Here is a 17,340-nt window from a genome sequence, read left to right as displayed (position 1 = left end):
GAAGAGATACTGTGAACATATTGTCAGTTGGCAGTTGGAAAAATGTTTAGGAAGCAAACCATATAATTTAGGCTCCAGCTTTGGAAATCTTGAGAAACTCTTTGGGAAATGGAATCACAGGAGATTGAAGAAGTGTAAATTGTCAGTCCGAGTAGAGGAAGGGACATTGACTCTGATGTTCTCGGCACAGGAATTGATCTGAGACATTGAAAGAATTATCGCTCCCGTACGTGAGCAATACAAACTTCATCTGGACGGTGGGACAATGAAAAACTCTGGAACACTCAAGACAATATCCAAATATTGACTGAGATCACGACAGTACGAGTACGATAGATGGGTCAGTTTTTGTCCAGTGTGTGCGGGAGGGCTTCCTGACACAGTATGTAGACATGGCTTCAAGGGAAGAAGCCACTTTCGATTTAGTACTGGGTAACGAGCCTGGCCAGGTTTTAGATTTGGAAGTAGGTGAGCACTGTGGAGACAGCGATCACAATTCTCTCAGGTTTACTTTCGTGATGGAAAGGGATAGGTGTACTCCACGGAGCAAGAGTTTCAGCTGGTGGAAGGGAAATCACGATGCAATGAGGTAAGATTTAGGAAGCGCAGAGTTGGGTAGGAAACTGTAGGGGGTGAGCACATTAAAAATGTGAAGCTTATTCAAGGAAAAGCTCCTGTGTGTCCTCGATAAGTATGTACCTGCCAGGCAGGGAGGAAGATATAGAACGCGTGAGCCGTGGTTTACTAAGGAAGGTGGAATCCCTGGTCAAGAAGAACAAGAAGTCTTATGTTAGGACAAAACGTGAAAACTCAGTTAGAGCGCTCGAGGTTTCCAACGATCTCAGGAAAGACATAAAAAGGGAGCTGGGAAGAGCCAGGAGGAGACATGAGAAGTTGTTGGCAGATAGGATCAGGGTTAACGCTAAGGCTTTCCATAGGTATGTCAGGAATAAAAGAATGACGAGAGTTAAATCTGGGACAATCAAGGATAATAGTGGGAAGTCGTGTGTGGAGTCAGTGGAGATAGAGGAAGCACTAAATAAATACTTTTCGACAGAGTTCGCTATAGATAATGAAAATGTTGGCGAGGAAGATACAGAGATACTTGCGTCTAGACTAGAAGAGATTGAGGTTCACAAGGAAGAGATATTAGAAATACTGCAGAGTGTGAAAATAGATAAGTCAGCTGGGCCGGATGGGATCTATCTGATGTTGTTTAGCAAATGCACTGCAGGAAGGTACAAATCAAGCTGATGCTAACAACGGCTCGTTTTGAGCCGCTAATTTGCAGTGAAGTGGCGGCGCCAATAAAAGGTGTCACGCAGCTCGTCTAATTCCACATCCTGAGCTCGAAATGAGCAGATGTCTCTCGCTGAGTTTCGGCAGGGTCTTGCTTAGACGACACCATGACACGTTTTCACTGGAGTAGATCATGAAATCGCGTCGTGAATGTGAATAAAACGATGGGCACTTCCAGCAGAGAAGGAGGCGACCCTGAAGCAGGCAGCTCTGGACAAATGTTTCTCCTTTGCCAGTGAAAGGCACTGCTTCACAAATTGGAAACTTCGAAGTGAAGCAGTGTTGGTGATTATCTTCGCTGCTTGTTCACCTTTTTAATTCTGATTCCGTGAAAGTCCATGGCATTACATATCGACATTCTGCCGCGGCTGTGCGCGTCTATTGGGCCAGTAGCGTAATGGATAACGCGTCTGACTTCGGATCAGAAGATTGTAGGTTCGAGTCCTACCTGGCGCGTGGGGAATGTCTCACTTTAACCGTGCCCCTCGTTGACGCTCCCCTGCAAAGCCCTGCCGGGACGTCGCTTCTGTGCTTCCGCATTTAAAACTTGCATTTGTCTTATTGTCCATTTCAAATTCCAGCTCACCACAACGGAGACCTCTGTCGGTTTGGGGGTGCCTTTGTGGGTGAAAATGAGCATGAGTTCCTCAAAAGAGTGACAAGTCGTTGTGGAAGTGTCATACATCTGTGCCATTTAAGAACACAGGATAAAGTCATTGACATTTGCCCTTGGAACATTAGAACACACGACACTTTGGGCCAAAGTTGGAAACTGCGACTGGAATAGATGGCTCTCTGATCAGGCGGAATGGCCTTTTCCCACTTTGTAAATCTACGAAGACAAGTTGAAAATAATCTGCAACGAAAATGTTCATAAAGGGTGTTTTATTTACACTAAATACGATAGTATCTATCGCCTTGTCTTGTTATTTACTTGTGAAGATTCGGTACTCTCAGCACCGTGGCCCGGATCGTATTCCCGCTCATGGAATGGTTGTATTGTTCAGCTAACATATCGGTGTACCAGTACTTCTGCCGATTTTCCGATGCTAGCAGGTCATTGGTTTTGTCCAAAACATTATGAATGTTAACATAATACAAATAGCTGCAGTTGCTGGAAATCTGAGCCTAAAACGAAAATTGTTTGCGGAACGCAGAAAGACTGGCAACAGAAACATCGACTTTCCTGCTCCTCGGATGCTGCTGTGCTTTTCCAGCATTTTCTGATCTAAAATCAGGTTTCCAGCATCTGCAGTCCTCACTCCTGCCGAGTTCCTTCAGTGTCGCTGGTTCCCAATTCAAGAACTCCATCTCTGGCGGTTTCATATCTGTACCTCCATGCTGTGGAATTGAAGAGTGAAGAAAAGTAACTCACCCCCTCCATCTCTGGGGTAATTAGGGGCTGAAAGTGAATCGTATCACATTGAAGTATATCTACAAGCGACTTAATCTCTGTCTTTTATTGGGAACCATCTCTTTCATTGTAACCATCAGGAAAGACCATTTCGTTCGCTAAATAAAGAAATGAATATGTCACTAACCTTTGTTTGTTTCATGTCCAAGAATACTCAGATCAATAGCTCCCTTGATTACCTCTGCTGGTCATGTTCGCAAAGAGATCGAGCAAATTGCCAAGTGTGATTTTCCTTTCAATAAATAATTTTGACTCAATTTTGCTGCAAATATCTTTTCCTAACTTTGTGCTTTTCTTCTTTGACATTGGTGTCTCGCACCTTACAAATGACAGCAAAGGTATGAATGGAGATGGAAACATTTCACTCAAGTCAGCGGCAGCTTTCAATGAGATCACGGCTGATTTGGTCAGTGCTCAGGACGCAGTGCCTTCTGTAGTCATGGCCGAGTGGTTAAGGCGATGGATTAAAAATCCATTGGGGTCTCCCCACGTAGGTTCGAATCCTGCTGACTACGTTTTCCGTGCTTTGCTGCTGGAACAATTCAAAGTTCAGAAAGCCCGTTTTGCAAACCAGGCCTGTAATTTGATTAGACTTGAGAAACTCGAGTTCTTCATCAGAAATGCTCCACATTTAAAACATTATCTCTGTTTCTCTTTCCAGATACACTGCTCGACACATCGGGTTTCTGCAGTTGTTATTGAACGCCCTGAGCAGAAGTGCTGCTTTTCATTAGATTCCTTTAATCCCTTGTCCTCTGTTCTCTGACTCTGGTCATTGGCAACACTTCCTCTTGCTCGTCAGAGTGCTCATTCCCCACCGCTCCGTCTCCCATCATTACAAACAACCGCAGGAAATTGCCACTTAACCATCTTTGTTCCAAAGTGAAACTCACCAGCCTAGGAACTCTCTCCACCAAATGGGACTTCTCATCCCTGGACATGGAAAAGCCAGAGGATTGTGAAGAGATACTGTGAACGTATTGTCAGTTGGCAGTTGGAAAAATGTTTAGGAAGCAAACCATATAATTTAGGCTCCAGCTTTGGAAATCTTGAGAAACTCTTTGGGAAATGGAATCACAGGAGATTGAAGAAGTGTAAATTGTCAGTCCGAGTAGAGGAAGGGACATTGACTCTGATGTTCTCGGCACAGGAATTGATCTGAGACATTGAAAGAATTATCGCTCCCGTACGTGAGCAATACAAACTTCATCTGGACGGTGGGACAATGAAAAACTCTGGAACACTCAAGACAATATCCAAATATTGACTGAGATCACGACAGTACGAGTACGATAGATGGGTCAGTTTTTGTCCAGTGTGTGCGGGAGGGATTCCTGACACAGTATGTAGACATGCCTTCAAGGGAAGAAGCCACTTTCGATTTAGTACTGGGTAACGAGCCTGGCCAGGTTTTAGATTTGGAAGTAGGTGAGCACTGTGGAGACAGCGATCACAATTCTCTCAGGTTTACTTTCGTGATGGAAAGGGATAGGTGTACTCCACGGAGCAAGAGTTTCAGCTGGTGGAAGGGAAATCACGATGCAATGAGGTAAGATTTAGGAAGCGCAGAGTTGGGTAGGAAACTGTAGGGGGTGAGCACATTAAAAATGTGAAGCTTATTCAAGGAAAAGCTCCTGTGTGTCCTCGATAAGTATGTACCTGTCAGGCAGGGAGGAAGATATAGAACGCGTGAGCCGTGGTTTACTAAGGAAGGTGGAATCCCTGGTCAAGAAGAACAAGAAGTCTTATGTTAGGACAAAACGTGAAAACTCAGTTAGAGCGCTCGAGGTTTCCAACGATCTCAGGAAAGACCTAAAAAGAGAGCTGGGAAGAGCCAGGAGGAGACATGAGAAGTTGTTGGCAGATAGGATCAGGGTTAACGCTAAGGCTTTCCATAGGTATGTCAGGAATAAAAGAATGACGAGAGTTAAATTTGGGACAATCAAGGATAATAGTGGGAAGTCGTGTGTGGAGTCAGTGGAGATAGAGGAAGCACTAAATAAATATTTTTCGACAGAGTTCGCTATAGATAATGAAAATGTTGGCGAGGAAGATACAGAGATACTTGCGTCTAGACTAGAAGAGATTGAGGTTCACAAGGAAGAGATATTAGAAATACTGCAGAGTGTGAAAATAGATAAGTCAGCTGGGCCGGATGGGATCTATCTGATGTTGTTTAGCAAATGCACTGCAGGAAGGTACAAATCAAGCTGATGCTAACAACGGCTCGTTTTGAGCCGCTAATTTGCAGTGAAGTGGCGGCGCCAATAAAAGGTGTCACGCAGCTCGTCTAATTCCACATCCCGAGCTCGAAATGAGCAGATGTCTCTCGCTGAGTTTCGGCAGGGTCTTGCTTAGACGACACCATGACACGTTTTCACTGGAGTAGATCATGAAATCGCGTCGTGAATGTGTATAAAACGATGGGCACTTCCAGCAGAGAAGGAGGCGACCCTGAAGCAGGCAGCTCTGGACAAATGTTTCTCCTTTGCCAGTGAAAGGCACTGCTTCACAAATTGGAAACTTCGAAGTGAAGCAGTGTTGGTGATTATCTTCGCTGCTTGTTCACCTTTTTAATTCTGATTCCGTGAAAGTCCATGGCATTACATATCGACATTCTGCCGTGGCTGTGCGCGTCTATTGGGCCAGTAGCGTAATGGATAACGTGTCAGACTTTGGATCAGAAAATTGTAGGCTCGAGTCCTACCTGGCTCGTGGGGAATGTCTCACTTTAACCGTTCCCCTCGTTGACGCTCCCCTGCAAAGCCCTGCCGGGACGTCGCTTCTGTGCTTCCGCATTTAAAACTTGCATTTGTCTTATTGTCCATTTCAAATTCCAGCTCACCACAACGGAGACCTCTGTCGGTTTGGGGGTGCCTTTGTGGGTGAAAATGAGCATGAGTTCCTCAAAAGAGTGACAAGTCGTTGTGGAAGTGTCATACATCTGTGCCATTTAAGAACACAGGATAAAGTCATTGACATTTGCCCTGGGAACATTAGAACACACGACACTTTGGGCCAAAGTTGGAAACTGCGACTGGAATAGATGGCTCTCTGATCAGGCGGAATGGCCTTTTCCCACTTTGTAAATCTACGAAGACAAGTTGAAAATAATCTGCAACGAAAATGTTCATAAAGGGTGTTTTATTTACACTAAATACGATAGTATCTATCGCCTTGTCTTGTTATTTACTTGTGAAGATTCGGTACTCTCAGCACCGTGGCCCGGATCGTATTCCCGCTCATGGAATGGTTGTATTGTTCAGCTAACATATCGGTGTACCAGTACTTCTGCCGATTTTCCGATGCTAGCAGGTCATTGGTTTTGTCCAAAACATTATGAATGTTAACATAATACAAATAGCTGCAGTTGCTGCAAATCTGAGCCTAAAACGAAAATTGTTTGCGGAACGCAGAAAGACTGGCAACAGAAACATCGACTTTCCTGCTCCTCGGATGCTGCTGTGCTTTTCCAGCATTTTCTGATCTAAAATCAGGTTTCCAGCATCTGCAGTCCTCACTCCTGCCGAGTTCCTTCAGTGTCGCTGGTTCCCAATTCAAGAACTCCATCTCTGGCGGTTTCATATCTGTACCTCCATGCTGTGGAATTGAAGAGTGAAGAAAAGTAACTCACCCCCTCCATCTCTGGGGTAATTAGGGGCTGAAAGTGAATCGTATCACATTGAAGTATATCTACAAGCGACTTAATCTCTGTCTTTTATTGGGAACCATCTCTTTCATTGTAACCATCAGGAAAGACCATTTCGTTCGCTAAATAAAGAAATGAATATGTCACTAACCTTTGTTTGTTTCATGTCCAAGAATACTCAGATCAATAGCTCCCTTGATTACCTCTGTTGGTCATGTTCGCAAAGAGATCGAGCAAATTGCCAAGTGTGATTTTCCTTTCAATAAATAATTTTGACTCAATTTTGCTGCAAATATCTTTTCCTAACTTTGTGCTTTTCTTCTTTGACATTGGTGTCTCGCACCTTACAAATGACAGCAAAGGTATGAATGGAGATGGAAACATTTCACTCAAGTCAGCGGCAGCTTTCAATGAGATCACGGCTGATTTGGTCAGTGCTCAGGACACAGGGCCGTCTGTAGTCATGGCCGAGTGGTTAAGGCGATGGATTAGAAATCCATTGGGGTCGCCCCACGTAGATTCGAATCCTGCTGACTACGTTTTCCGTGCTTTGCTGCTGGAACAATTCAAAGTTCAAAAAGCCCGTTTTGCAAACCAGGCCTGTAATTTGATTAGACTTGAGAAACTCGAGTTCTTCATCAGAAATGCTCCACATTTAAAACATTATCTCTGTTTCTCTTTCCAGATACACTGCTCGACACATCGGGTTTCTGCAGTTGTTATTGAACGCCCTGAGCAGAAGTGCTGCTTTTCATTAGATTCCTTTAATCCCTTGTCCTCTGTTCTCTGACTCTGGTCATTGGCAACACTTCCTCTTGCTCGTCAGAGTGCTCATTCCCCACCGCTCCGTCTCCCATCATTACAAACAACCGCAGGAAATTGCCACTTAACCATCTTTGTTCCAAAGTGAAACTCACCAGCCTAGGAACTCTCTCCACCAAATGGGACTTCTCATCCCTGGACATGGAAAAGTCAGAGGATTGTGAAGAGATACTGTGAACGTATTGTCAGTTGGCAGTTGGAAAAATGTTTAGGAAGCAAACCATATAATTTAGGCTCCAGCTTTGGAAATCTTGAGAAACTCTTTGGGAAATGGAATCACAGGAGATTGAAGAAGTGTAAATTGTCAGTCCGAGTAGAAGAAGGGACATTGACTCTGATGTTCTCGGCACAGGAATTGATCTGAGACATTGAAAGAATTCTCGCTCCCGTACGTGAGCAATACAAACTTCATCTGGACGGTGGGACAATGAAAAACTCTGGAACACTCAAGACAATATCCAAATATTGACTGAGATCACGACAGTACGAGTACGATAGATGGGTCAGTTTTTGTCCAGTGTGTGCGGGAGGGATTCCTGACACAGTATGTAGACATGCCTTCAAGGGAAGAAGCCACTTTCGATTTAGTACTGGGTAACGAGCCTGGCCAGGTTTTAGATTTGGAAGTAGGTGAGCACTGTGGAGACAGCGATCACAATTCTCTCAGGTTTACTTTCGTGATGGAAAGGGATAGGTGTACTCCACGGAGCAAGAGTTTCAGCTGGTGGAAGGGAAATCACGATGCAATGAGGTAAGATTTAGGAAGCGCAGAGTTGGGTAGGAAACTGTAGGGGGTGAGCACATTAAAAATGTGAAGCTTATTCAAGGAAAAGGTACTGTGTGTCCTCGATAAGTATGTACCTGTCAGGCAGGGAGGAAGATATAGAACGCGTGAGCCGTGGTTTACTAAGGAAGGTGGAATCCCTGGTCAAGAAGAACAACAAGTCTTATGTTAGGACAAAACGTGAAAACTCAGTTAGAGCGCTCGAGGTTTCCAACGATCTCAGGAAAGACCTAAAAAGAGAGCTGGGAAGAGCCAGGAGGAGACATGAGAAGTTGTTGGCAGATAGGATCAGGGTTAACGCTAAGGCTTTCCATAGGTATGTCAGGAATAAAAGAATGACGAGAGTTAAATTTGGGACAATCAAGGATAATAGTGGGAAGTCGTGTGTGGAGTCAGTGGAGATAGAGGAAGCACTAAATAAATATTTTTCGACAGAGTTCGCTATAGATAATGAAAATGTTGGCGAGGAAGATACAGAGATACTTGCGTCTAGACTAGAAGAGATTGAGGTTCACAAGGAAGAGATATTAGAAATACTGCAGAGTGTGAAAATAGATAAGTCAGCTGGGCCGGATGGGATCTATCTGATGTTGTTTAGCAAATGCACTGCAGGAAGGTACAAATCAAGCTGATGCTAACAACGGCTCGTTTTGAGCCGCTAATTTGCAGTGAAGTGGCGGCGCCAATAAAAGGTGTCACGCAGCTCGTCTAATTCCACATCCCGAGCTCGAAATGAGCAGATGTCTCTCGCTGAGTTTCGGCAGGGTCTTGCTTAGACGACACCATGACACGTTTTCACTGGAGTAGATCATGAAATCGCGTCGTGAATGTGTATAAAACGATGGGCACTTCCAGCAGAGAAGGAGGCGACCCTGAAGCAGGCAGCTCTGGACAAATGTTTCTCCTTTGCCAGTGAAAGGCACTGCTTCACAAATTGGAAACTTCGAAGTGAAGCAGTGTTGGTGATTATCTTCGCTGCTTGTTCACCTTTTTAATTCTGATTCCGTGAAAGTCCATGGCATTACATATCGACATTCTGCCGTGGCTGTGCGCGTCTATTGGGCCAGTAGCGTAATGGATAACGTGTCTGACTTTGGATCAGAAAATTGTAGGCTCGAGTCCTACCTGGCTCGTGGGGAATGTCTCACTTTAACCGTTCCCCTCGTTGACGCTCCCCTGCAAAGCCCTGCCGGGACGTCGCTTCTGTGCTTCCGCATTTAAAACTTGCATTTGTCTTATTGTCCATTTCAAATTCCAGCTCACCACAACGGAGACCTCTGTCGGTTTGGGGGTGCCTTTGTGGGTGAAAATGAGCATGAGTTCCTCAAAAGAGTGACAAGTCGTTGTGGAAGTGTCATACATCTGTGCCATTTAAGAACACAGGATAAAGTCATTGACATTTGCCCTGGGAACATTAGAACACACGACACTTTGGGCCAAAGTTGGAAACTGCGACTGGAATAGATGGCTCTCTGATCAGGCGGAATGGCCTTTTCCCACTTTGTAAATCTACGAAGACAAGTTGAAAATAATCTGCAACGAAAATGTTCATAAAGGGTGTTTTATTTACACTAAATACGATAGTATCTATCGCCTTGTCTTGTTGTTTACTTGTGAAGATTCGGTACTCTCAGCACCGTGGCCCGGATCGTATTCCCGCTCATGGAATGGTTGTATTGTTCAGCTAACATATCGGTGTACCAGTACTTCTGCCGTTTTTGCGATGCTAGCAGGTCATTGGTTTTGTCCAAAACATTATGAATGTTAACATAATACAAATAGCTGCAGTTGCTGGAAATCTGAGCCTAAAACGAAAATTGTTTGCGGAACGCAGAAAGACTGGCAACAGAAACATCGACTTTCCTGCTCCTCGGATGCTGCTGTGCTTTTCCAGCATTTTCTGATCTAAAATCAGGTTTCCAGCATCTGCAGTCCTCACTCCTGCCGAGTTCCTTCAGTGTCGCTGGTTCCCAATTCAAGAACTCCATCTCTGGCGGTTTCATATCTGTACCTCCATGCTGTGGAATTGAAGAGTGAAGAAAAGTAACTCACCCCCTCCATCTCTGGGGTAATTAGGGGCTGAAAGTGAATCGTATCACATTGAAGTATATCTACAAGCGACTTAATCTCTGTCTTTTATTGGGAACCATCTCTTTCATTGTAACCATCAGGAAAGACCATTTCGTTCGCTAAATAAAGAAATGAATATGTCACTAACCTTTGTTTGTTTCATGTCCAAGAATACTCAGATCAATAGCTCCCTTGATTACCTCTGCTGGTCATGTTCACAAAGAGATCGAGCAAATTGCCAAGTGTGATTTTCCTTTCAATAAATAATTTTGACTCAATTTTGCTGCAAATATCTTTTCCTAACTTTGTGCTTTTCTTCTTTGACATTGGTGTCTCGCACCTTACAAATGACAGCAAAGGTATGAATGGAGATGGAAACATTTCACTCAAGTCAGCGGCAGCTTTCAATGAGATCACGGCTGATTTGGTCAGTGCTCAGGACACAGGGCCGTCTGTAGTCATGGCCGAGTGGTTAAGGCGATGGATTAGAAATCCATTGGGGTCGCCCCACGTAGATTCGAATCCTGCTGACTACGTTTTCCGTGCTTTGCTGCTGGAACAATTCAAAGTTCAGAAAGCCCGTTTTGCAAACCAGGCCTGTAATTTGATTAGACTTGAGAAACTCGAGTTCTTCATCAGAAATGCTCCACATTTAAAACATTATCTCTGTTTCTCTTTCCAGATACACTGCTCGACACATCGGGTTTCTGCAGTTGTTATTGAACGCCCTGAGCAGAAGTGCTGCTTTTCATTAGATTCCTTTAATCCCTTGTCCTCTGTTCTCTGACTCTGGTCATTGGCAACACTTCCTCTTGCTCGTCAGAGTGCTCATTCCCCACCGCTCCGTCTCCCATCATTACAAACAACCGCAGGAAATTGCCACTTAACCATCTTTGTTCCAAAGTGAAACTCACCAGCCTAGGAACTCTCTCCACCAAATGGGACTTCTCATCCCTGGACATGGAAAAGTCAGAGGATTGTGAAGAGATACTGTGAACATATTGTCAGTTGGCAGTTGGAAAAATGTTTAGGAAGCAAACCATATAATTTAGGCTCCAGCTTTGGAAATCTTGAGAAACTCTTTGGGAAATGGAATCACAGGAGATTGAAGAAGTGTAAATTGTCAGTCCGAGTAGAAGAAGGGACATTGACTCTGATGTTCTCGGCACAGGAATTGATCTGAGACATTGAAAGAATTCTCGCTCCCGTACGTGAGCAATACAAACTTCATCTGGACGGTGGGACAATGAAAAACTCTGGAACACTCAAGACAATATCCAAATATTGACTGAGATCACGACAGTACGAGTACGATAGATGGGTCAGTTTTTGTCCAGTGTGTGCGGGAGGGATTCCTGACACAGTATGTAGACATGGCTTCAAGGGAAGAAGCCACTTTCGATTTAGTACTGGGTAACGAGCCTGGCCAGGTTTTAGATTTGGAAGTAGGTGAGCACTGTGGAGACAGCGATCACAATTCTCTCAGGTTTACTTTCGTGATGGAAAGGGATAGGTGTACTCCACGGAGCAAGAGTTTCAGCTGGTGGAAGGGAAATCACGATGCAATGAGGTAAGATTTAGGAAGCGCAGAGTTGGGTAGGAAACTGTAGGGGGTGAGCACATTAAAAATGTGAAGCTTATTCAAGGAAAAGCTCCTGTGTGTCCTCGATAAGTATGTACCTGCCAGGCAGGGAGGAAGATATAGAACGCGTGAGCCGTGGTTTACTAAGGAAGGTGGAATCCCTGGTCAAGAAGAACAAGAAGTCTTATGTTAGGACAAAACGTGAAAACTCAGTTAGAGCGCTCGAGGTTTCCAACGATCTCAGGAAAGACCTAAAAAGAGAGCTGGGAAGAGCCAGGAGGAGACATGAGAAGTTGTTGGCAGATAGGATCAGGGTTAACGCTAAGGCTTTCCATAGGTATGTCAGGAATAAAAGAATGACGAGAGTTAAATTTGGGACAATCAAGGATAATAGTGGGAAGTCGTGTGTGGAGTCAGTGGAGATAGAGGAAGCACTAAATAAATATTTTTCGACAGAGTTCGCTATAGATAATGAAAATGTTGGCGAGGAAGATACAGAGATACTTGCGTCTAGACTAGAAGAGATTGAGGTTCACAAGGAAGAGATATTAGAAATACTGCAGAGTGTGAAAATAGAGAAGTCAGCTGGGCCGGATGGGATCTATCTGATGTTGTTTCGCAAATGCACTGCAGGAAGGTACAAATCAAGCTGATGCTAACAACGGCTCGTTTTGAGCCGCTAATTTGCAGTGAAGTGGCGGCGCCAATAAAAGGTGTCACGCAGCTCGTCTAATTCCACATCCTGAGCTCGAAATGAGCAGATGTCTCTCGCTGAGTTTCGGCAGGGTCTTGCTTAGACGACACCATGACACGTTTTCACTGGAGTAGATCATGAAATCGCGTCGTGAATGTGAATAAAACGATGGGCACTTCCAGCAGAGAAGGAGGCGACCCTGAAGCAGGCAGCTCTGGACAAATGTTTCTCCTTTGCCAGTGAAAGGCACTGCTTCACAAATTGGAAACTTCGAAGTGAAGCAGTGTTGGTGATTATCTTCGCTGCTTGTTCACCTTTTTAATTCTGATTCCGTGAAAGTCCATGGCATTACATATCGACATTCTGCCGTGGCTGTGCGTGTCTATTGGGCCAGTAGCGTAATGGATAACGCGTCTGACTTCGGATCAGAAGATTGTAGGTTCGAGTCCTACCTGGCTTGTGGGGAATGTCTCACTTTAACCGTGCCCCTCGTTGACGCTCCCCTGCAAAGCCCTGCCGGGACATCGCTTCTGTGCTTCCGCATTTAAAACTTGCATTTGTCTTATTGTCCATTTCAAATTCCAGCTCACCACAACGGAGACCTCTGTCGGTTTGGGGGTGCCTTTGTGGGTGAAAATGAGCATGAGTTCCTCAAAAGAGTGACAAGTCGTTGTGGAAGTGTCATACATCTGTGCCATTTAAGAACACAGGATAAAGTCATTGACATTTGCCCTGGGAACATTAGAACACACGACACTTTGGGCCAAAGTTGGAAACTGCGACTGGAATAGATGGCTCTCTGATCAGGCGGAATGACCTTTTCCCACTTTGTAAATCTACGAAGACAAGTTGAAAATAATCTGCAACGAAAATGTTCATAAAGGGTGTTTTATTTACACTAAATACGATAGTATCTATCGCCTTGTCTTGTTATTTACTTGTGAAGATTCGGTACTCTCAGCACCGTGGCCCGGATCGTATTCCCGCTCATGGAATGGTTGTATTGTTCAGCTAACATATCGGTGTACCAGTACTTCTGCCGATTTTCCGATGCTAGCAGGTCATTGGTTTTGTCCAAAACATTATGAATGTTAACATAATACAAATAGCTGCAGTTGCTGCAAATCTGAGCCTAAAACGAAAATTGTTTGCGGAACGCAGAAAGACTGGCAACAGAAACATCGACTTTCCTGCTCCTCGGATGCTGCTGTGCTTTTCCAGCATTTTCTGATCTAAAATCAGGTTTCCAGCATCTGCAGTCCTCACTCCTGCCGAGTTCCTTCAGTGTCGCTGGTTCCCAATTCAAGAACTCCATCTCTGGCGGTTTCATATCTGTACCTCCATGCTGTGGAATTGAAGAGTGAAGAAAAGTAACTCACCCCCTCCATCTCTGGGGTAATTAGGGGCTGAAAGTGAATCGTATCACATTGAAGTATATCTACAAGTGACTTAATCTCTGTCTTTTATTGGGAACCATCTCTTTCATTGTAACCATCAGGAAAGACCATTTCGTTCGCTAAATAAAGAAATGAATATGTCACTAACCTTTGTTTGTTTCATGTCCAAGAATACTCAGATCAATAGCTCCCTTGATTACCTCTGCTGGTCATGTTCGCAAAGAGATCGAGCAAATTGCCAAGTGTGATTTTCCTTTCAATAAATAATTTTGACTCAATTTTGCTGCAAATATCTTTTCCTAACTTTGTGCTTTTCTTCTTTGACATTGGTGTCTCGCACCTTACAAATGACAGCAAAGGTATGAATGGAGATGGAAACATTTCACTCAAGTCAGCGGCAGCTTTCAATGAGATCACGGCTGATTTGGTCAGTGCTCAGGACGCTGTGCCGTCTGTAGTCATGGCCGAGTGGTTAAGGCGATGGATTAGAAATCCATTGGGGTCTCCCCACGTAGATTCGGATCCTGCTGACTACGTTTTCCGTGCTTTGCTGCTGGAACAATTCAAAGTTCAGAAAGCCCGTTTTGCAAACCAGGCCTGTAATTTGATTAGACTTGAGAAACTCGAGTTCTTCATCAGAAATGCTCCACATTTAAAACATTATCTCTGTTTCTCTTTCCAGATACACTGCTCGACACATCGGGTTTCTGCAGTTGTTATTGAACGCCCTGAGCAGAAGTGCTGCTTTTCATTAGATTCCTTTAATCCCTTGTCCTCTGTTCTCTGACTCTGGTCATTGGCAACACTTCCTCTTGCTCATCAGAGTGCTCATTCCCCACCGCTCCGTCTCCCATCATTACAAACAACCGCAGGAAATTGCCACTTAACCATCTTTGTTCCAAAGTGAAACTCACCAGCCTAGGAACTCTCTCCACCAAATGGGACTTCTCATCCCTGGACATGGAAAAGCCAGAGGATTGTGAAGAGATACTGTGAACATATTGTCAGTTGGCAGTTGGAAAAATGTTTAGGAAGCAAACCATATAATTTAGGCTCCAGCTTTGGAAATCTTGAGAAACTCTTTGGGAAATGGAATCACAGGAGATTGAAGAAGTGTAAATTGTCAGTCCGAGTAGAAGAAGGGACATTGACTCTGATGTTCTCGGCACAGGAATTGATCTGAGACATTGAAAGAATTATCGCTCCCCTACGTGAGCAATACAAACTTCATCTCTACGGTGGGACAATGAAAAACTCTGGAACACTGAAGACAATATCCAAATATTGACTGAGATCACGACAGTACGAGTACGATAGATGGGTCAGTTTTTGTCCAGTGTGTGCGGGAGGGATTCCTGACACAGTATGTAGACATGCCTTCAAGGAAAGAAGCCACTTTCGATTTAGTACTGGGTAACGAGCCTGGCCAGGTTTTAGATTTGGAAGTAGGTGAGCACTGTGGAGACAGCGATCACAATTCTCTCAGGTTTACTTTCGTGATGGAAAGGGATAGGTGTACTCCACGGAGCAAGAGTTTCAGCTGGTGGAAGGGAAATCACGATGCAATGAGGTAAGATTTAGGAAGCGCAGAGTTGGGTAGGAAACTGTAGGGGGTGAGCACATTAAAAATGTGAAGCTTATTCAAGGAAAAGCTCCTGTGTGTCCTCGATAAGTATGTACCTGCCAGGCAGGGAGGAAGATATAGAACGCGTGAGCCGTGGTTTACTAAGGAAGGTGGAATCCCTGGTCAAGAAGAACAAGAAGTCTTATGTTAGGACAAAACGTGAAAACTCAGTTAGAGCGCTCGAGGTTTCCAACGATCTCAGGAAAGACCTAAAAAGAGAGCTGGGAAGAGCCAGGAGGAGACATGAGAAGTTGTTGGCAGATAGGATCAGGGTTAACGCTAAGGCTTTCCATAGGTATGTCAGGAATAAAAGAATGACGAGAGTTAAATTTGGGACAATCAAGGATAATAGTGGGAAGTCGTGTGTGGAGTCAGTGGAGATAGAGGAAGCACTAAATAAAAATTTTTCGACAGAGTTCGCTATAGATAATGAAAATGTTGGCGAGGAAGATACAGAGATACTTGCGTCTAGACTAGAAGAGATTGAGGTTCACAAGGAAGAGATATTAGAAATACTGCAGAGTGTGAAAATAGATAAGTCAGCTGGGCCGGATGGGATCTATCTGATGTTGTTTAGCAAATGCACTGCAGGAAGGTACAAATCAAGCTGATGCTAACAACGGCTCGTTTTGAGCCGCTAATTTGCAGTGAAGTGGCGGCGCCAATAAAAGGTGTCACGCAGCTCGTCTAATTCCACATCCTGAGCTCGAAATGAGCAGATGTCTCTCGCTGAGTTTCGCCAGGGTCTTGCTTAGACGACACCATGACACGTTTTCACTGGAGTAGATCATGAAATCGCGTCGTGAATGTGAATAAAACGATGGGCACTTCCAGCAGAGAAGGAGGCGACCCTGAAGCAGGCAGCTCTGGACAAATGTTTCTCCTTTGCCAGTGAAAGGCACTGCTTCACAAATTGGAAACTTCGAAGTGAAGCAGTGTTGGTGATTATCTTCGCTGCTTGTTCACCTTTTTAATTCTGATTCCGTGAAAGTCCATGGCATTACATATCGACATTCTGCCGTGGCTGTGCGCGTCTATTGGGCCAGTAGCGTAATGGATAACGCGTCTGACTTCGGATCAGAAGATTGTAGGTTCGAGTCCTACCTGGCTCGTGGGGAATGTCTCACTTTAACCGTGCCCCTCGTTGACGCTCCCCTGCAAAGCCCTGCCTGGACGTCGCTTCTGTGCTTCCGCATTTAAAACTTGCATTTGTCTTATTGTCCATTTCAAATTCCAGCTCACCACAACGGAGACCTCTGTCGGTTTGGGGGTGCCTTTGTGGGTGAAAATGAGCATGAGTTCCTCAAAAGAGTGACAAGTCGTTGTGGAAGTGTCATACATCTGTGCCATTTAAGAACACAGGATAAAGTCATTGACATTTGCCCTGGGAACATTAGAACACACGACACTTTGGGCCAAAGTTGGAAACTGCGACTGGAATAGATGGCTCTCTGATCAGGCGGAATGGCCTTTTCCCACTTTGTAAATCTACGAAGACAAGTTGAAAATAATCTGCAACGAAAATGTTCATAAAGGGTGTTTTATTTACACTAAATACGATAGTATCTATCGCCTTGTCTTGTTATTTACTTGTGAAGATTCGGTACTCTCAGCACCGTGGCCCGGATCGTATTCCCGCTCATGGAATGGTTGTATTGTTCAGCTAACATATCGGTGTACCAGTACTTCTGCCGATTTTCCGATGCTAGCAGCTCATTGGTTTTGTCCAAAACATTATGAATGTTAACATAATACAAATAGCTGCAGTTGCTGGAAATCTGAGCCTAAAACGAAAATTGTTTGCGGAACGCAGAAAGACTGGCAACAGAAACATCGACTTTCCTGCTCCTCGGATGCTGCTGTGCTTTTCCAGCATTTTCTGATCTAAAATCAGGTTTCCAGCATCTGCAGTCCTCACTCCTGCCGAGTTCCTTCAGTGTCGCTGGTTCCCAATTCAAGAACTCCATCTCTGGCGGTTTCATATCTGTACCTCCATGCTGTGGAA

At 44.5% G+C, this 17,340-nt stretch overlaps 7 non-coding genes across 7 annotated transcripts; all 7 read left to right on the top strand.

Annotated features, from left to right (window-relative positions):
* The first annotated feature begins 1,682 nt into the window (after positions 1-1,682).
* trnar-ucg (transfer RNA arginine (anticodon UCG)) lies at positions 1,683-1,755 on the top strand. Its single transcript has one exon. It is a non-coding gene; the product is annotated as a tRNA-Arg (tRNA).
* A 1,391-nt stretch (positions 1,756-3,146) lies between these two features.
* Positions 3,147-3,228, top strand: trnaf-aaa (transfer RNA phenylalanine (anticodon AAA)). Its single transcript has one exon. It is a non-coding gene; the product is annotated as a tRNA-Phe (tRNA).
* A 3,591-nt stretch (positions 3,229-6,819) lies between these two features.
* On the top strand, positions 6,820-6,901 carry trnas-aga (transfer RNA serine (anticodon AGA)). The gene has a single exon. It is a non-coding gene; the product is annotated as a tRNA-Ser (tRNA).
* Positions 6,902-10,492: 3,591 nt separating this feature from the next.
* Positions 10,493-10,574, top strand: trnas-aga (transfer RNA serine (anticodon AGA)). Its single transcript has one exon. It is a non-coding gene; the product is annotated as a tRNA-Ser (tRNA).
* Positions 10,575-12,701: 2,127 nt separating this feature from the next.
* trnar-ucg (transfer RNA arginine (anticodon UCG)) lies at positions 12,702-12,774 on the top strand. The gene has a single exon. It is a non-coding gene; the product is annotated as a tRNA-Arg (tRNA).
* Positions 12,775-14,165: 1,391 nt separating this feature from the next.
* Positions 14,166-14,247, top strand: trnas-aga (transfer RNA serine (anticodon AGA)). Its single transcript has one exon. It is a non-coding gene; the product is annotated as a tRNA-Ser (tRNA).
* Positions 14,248-16,374: 2,127 nt separating this feature from the next.
* Positions 16,375-16,447, top strand: trnar-ucg (transfer RNA arginine (anticodon UCG)). Its single transcript has one exon. It is a non-coding gene; the product is annotated as a tRNA-Arg (tRNA).
* The last annotated feature ends 893 nt before the right edge of the window (positions 16,448-17,340 follow it).

Source organism: Chiloscyllium punctatum, chromosome 13 (genome assembly GCF_047496795.1).
Source record: "Chiloscyllium punctatum isolate Juve2018m chromosome 13, sChiPun1.3, whole genome shotgun sequence".
In the NCBI taxonomy this organism is placed as follows: domain Eukaryota; kingdom Metazoa; phylum Chordata; class Chondrichthyes; order Orectolobiformes; family Hemiscylliidae; genus Chiloscyllium; species Chiloscyllium punctatum.
The sequence above is the reverse complement of the archived record's forward strand: the minus strand, read 5'-3'. Positions and strand labels throughout refer to the sequence as shown.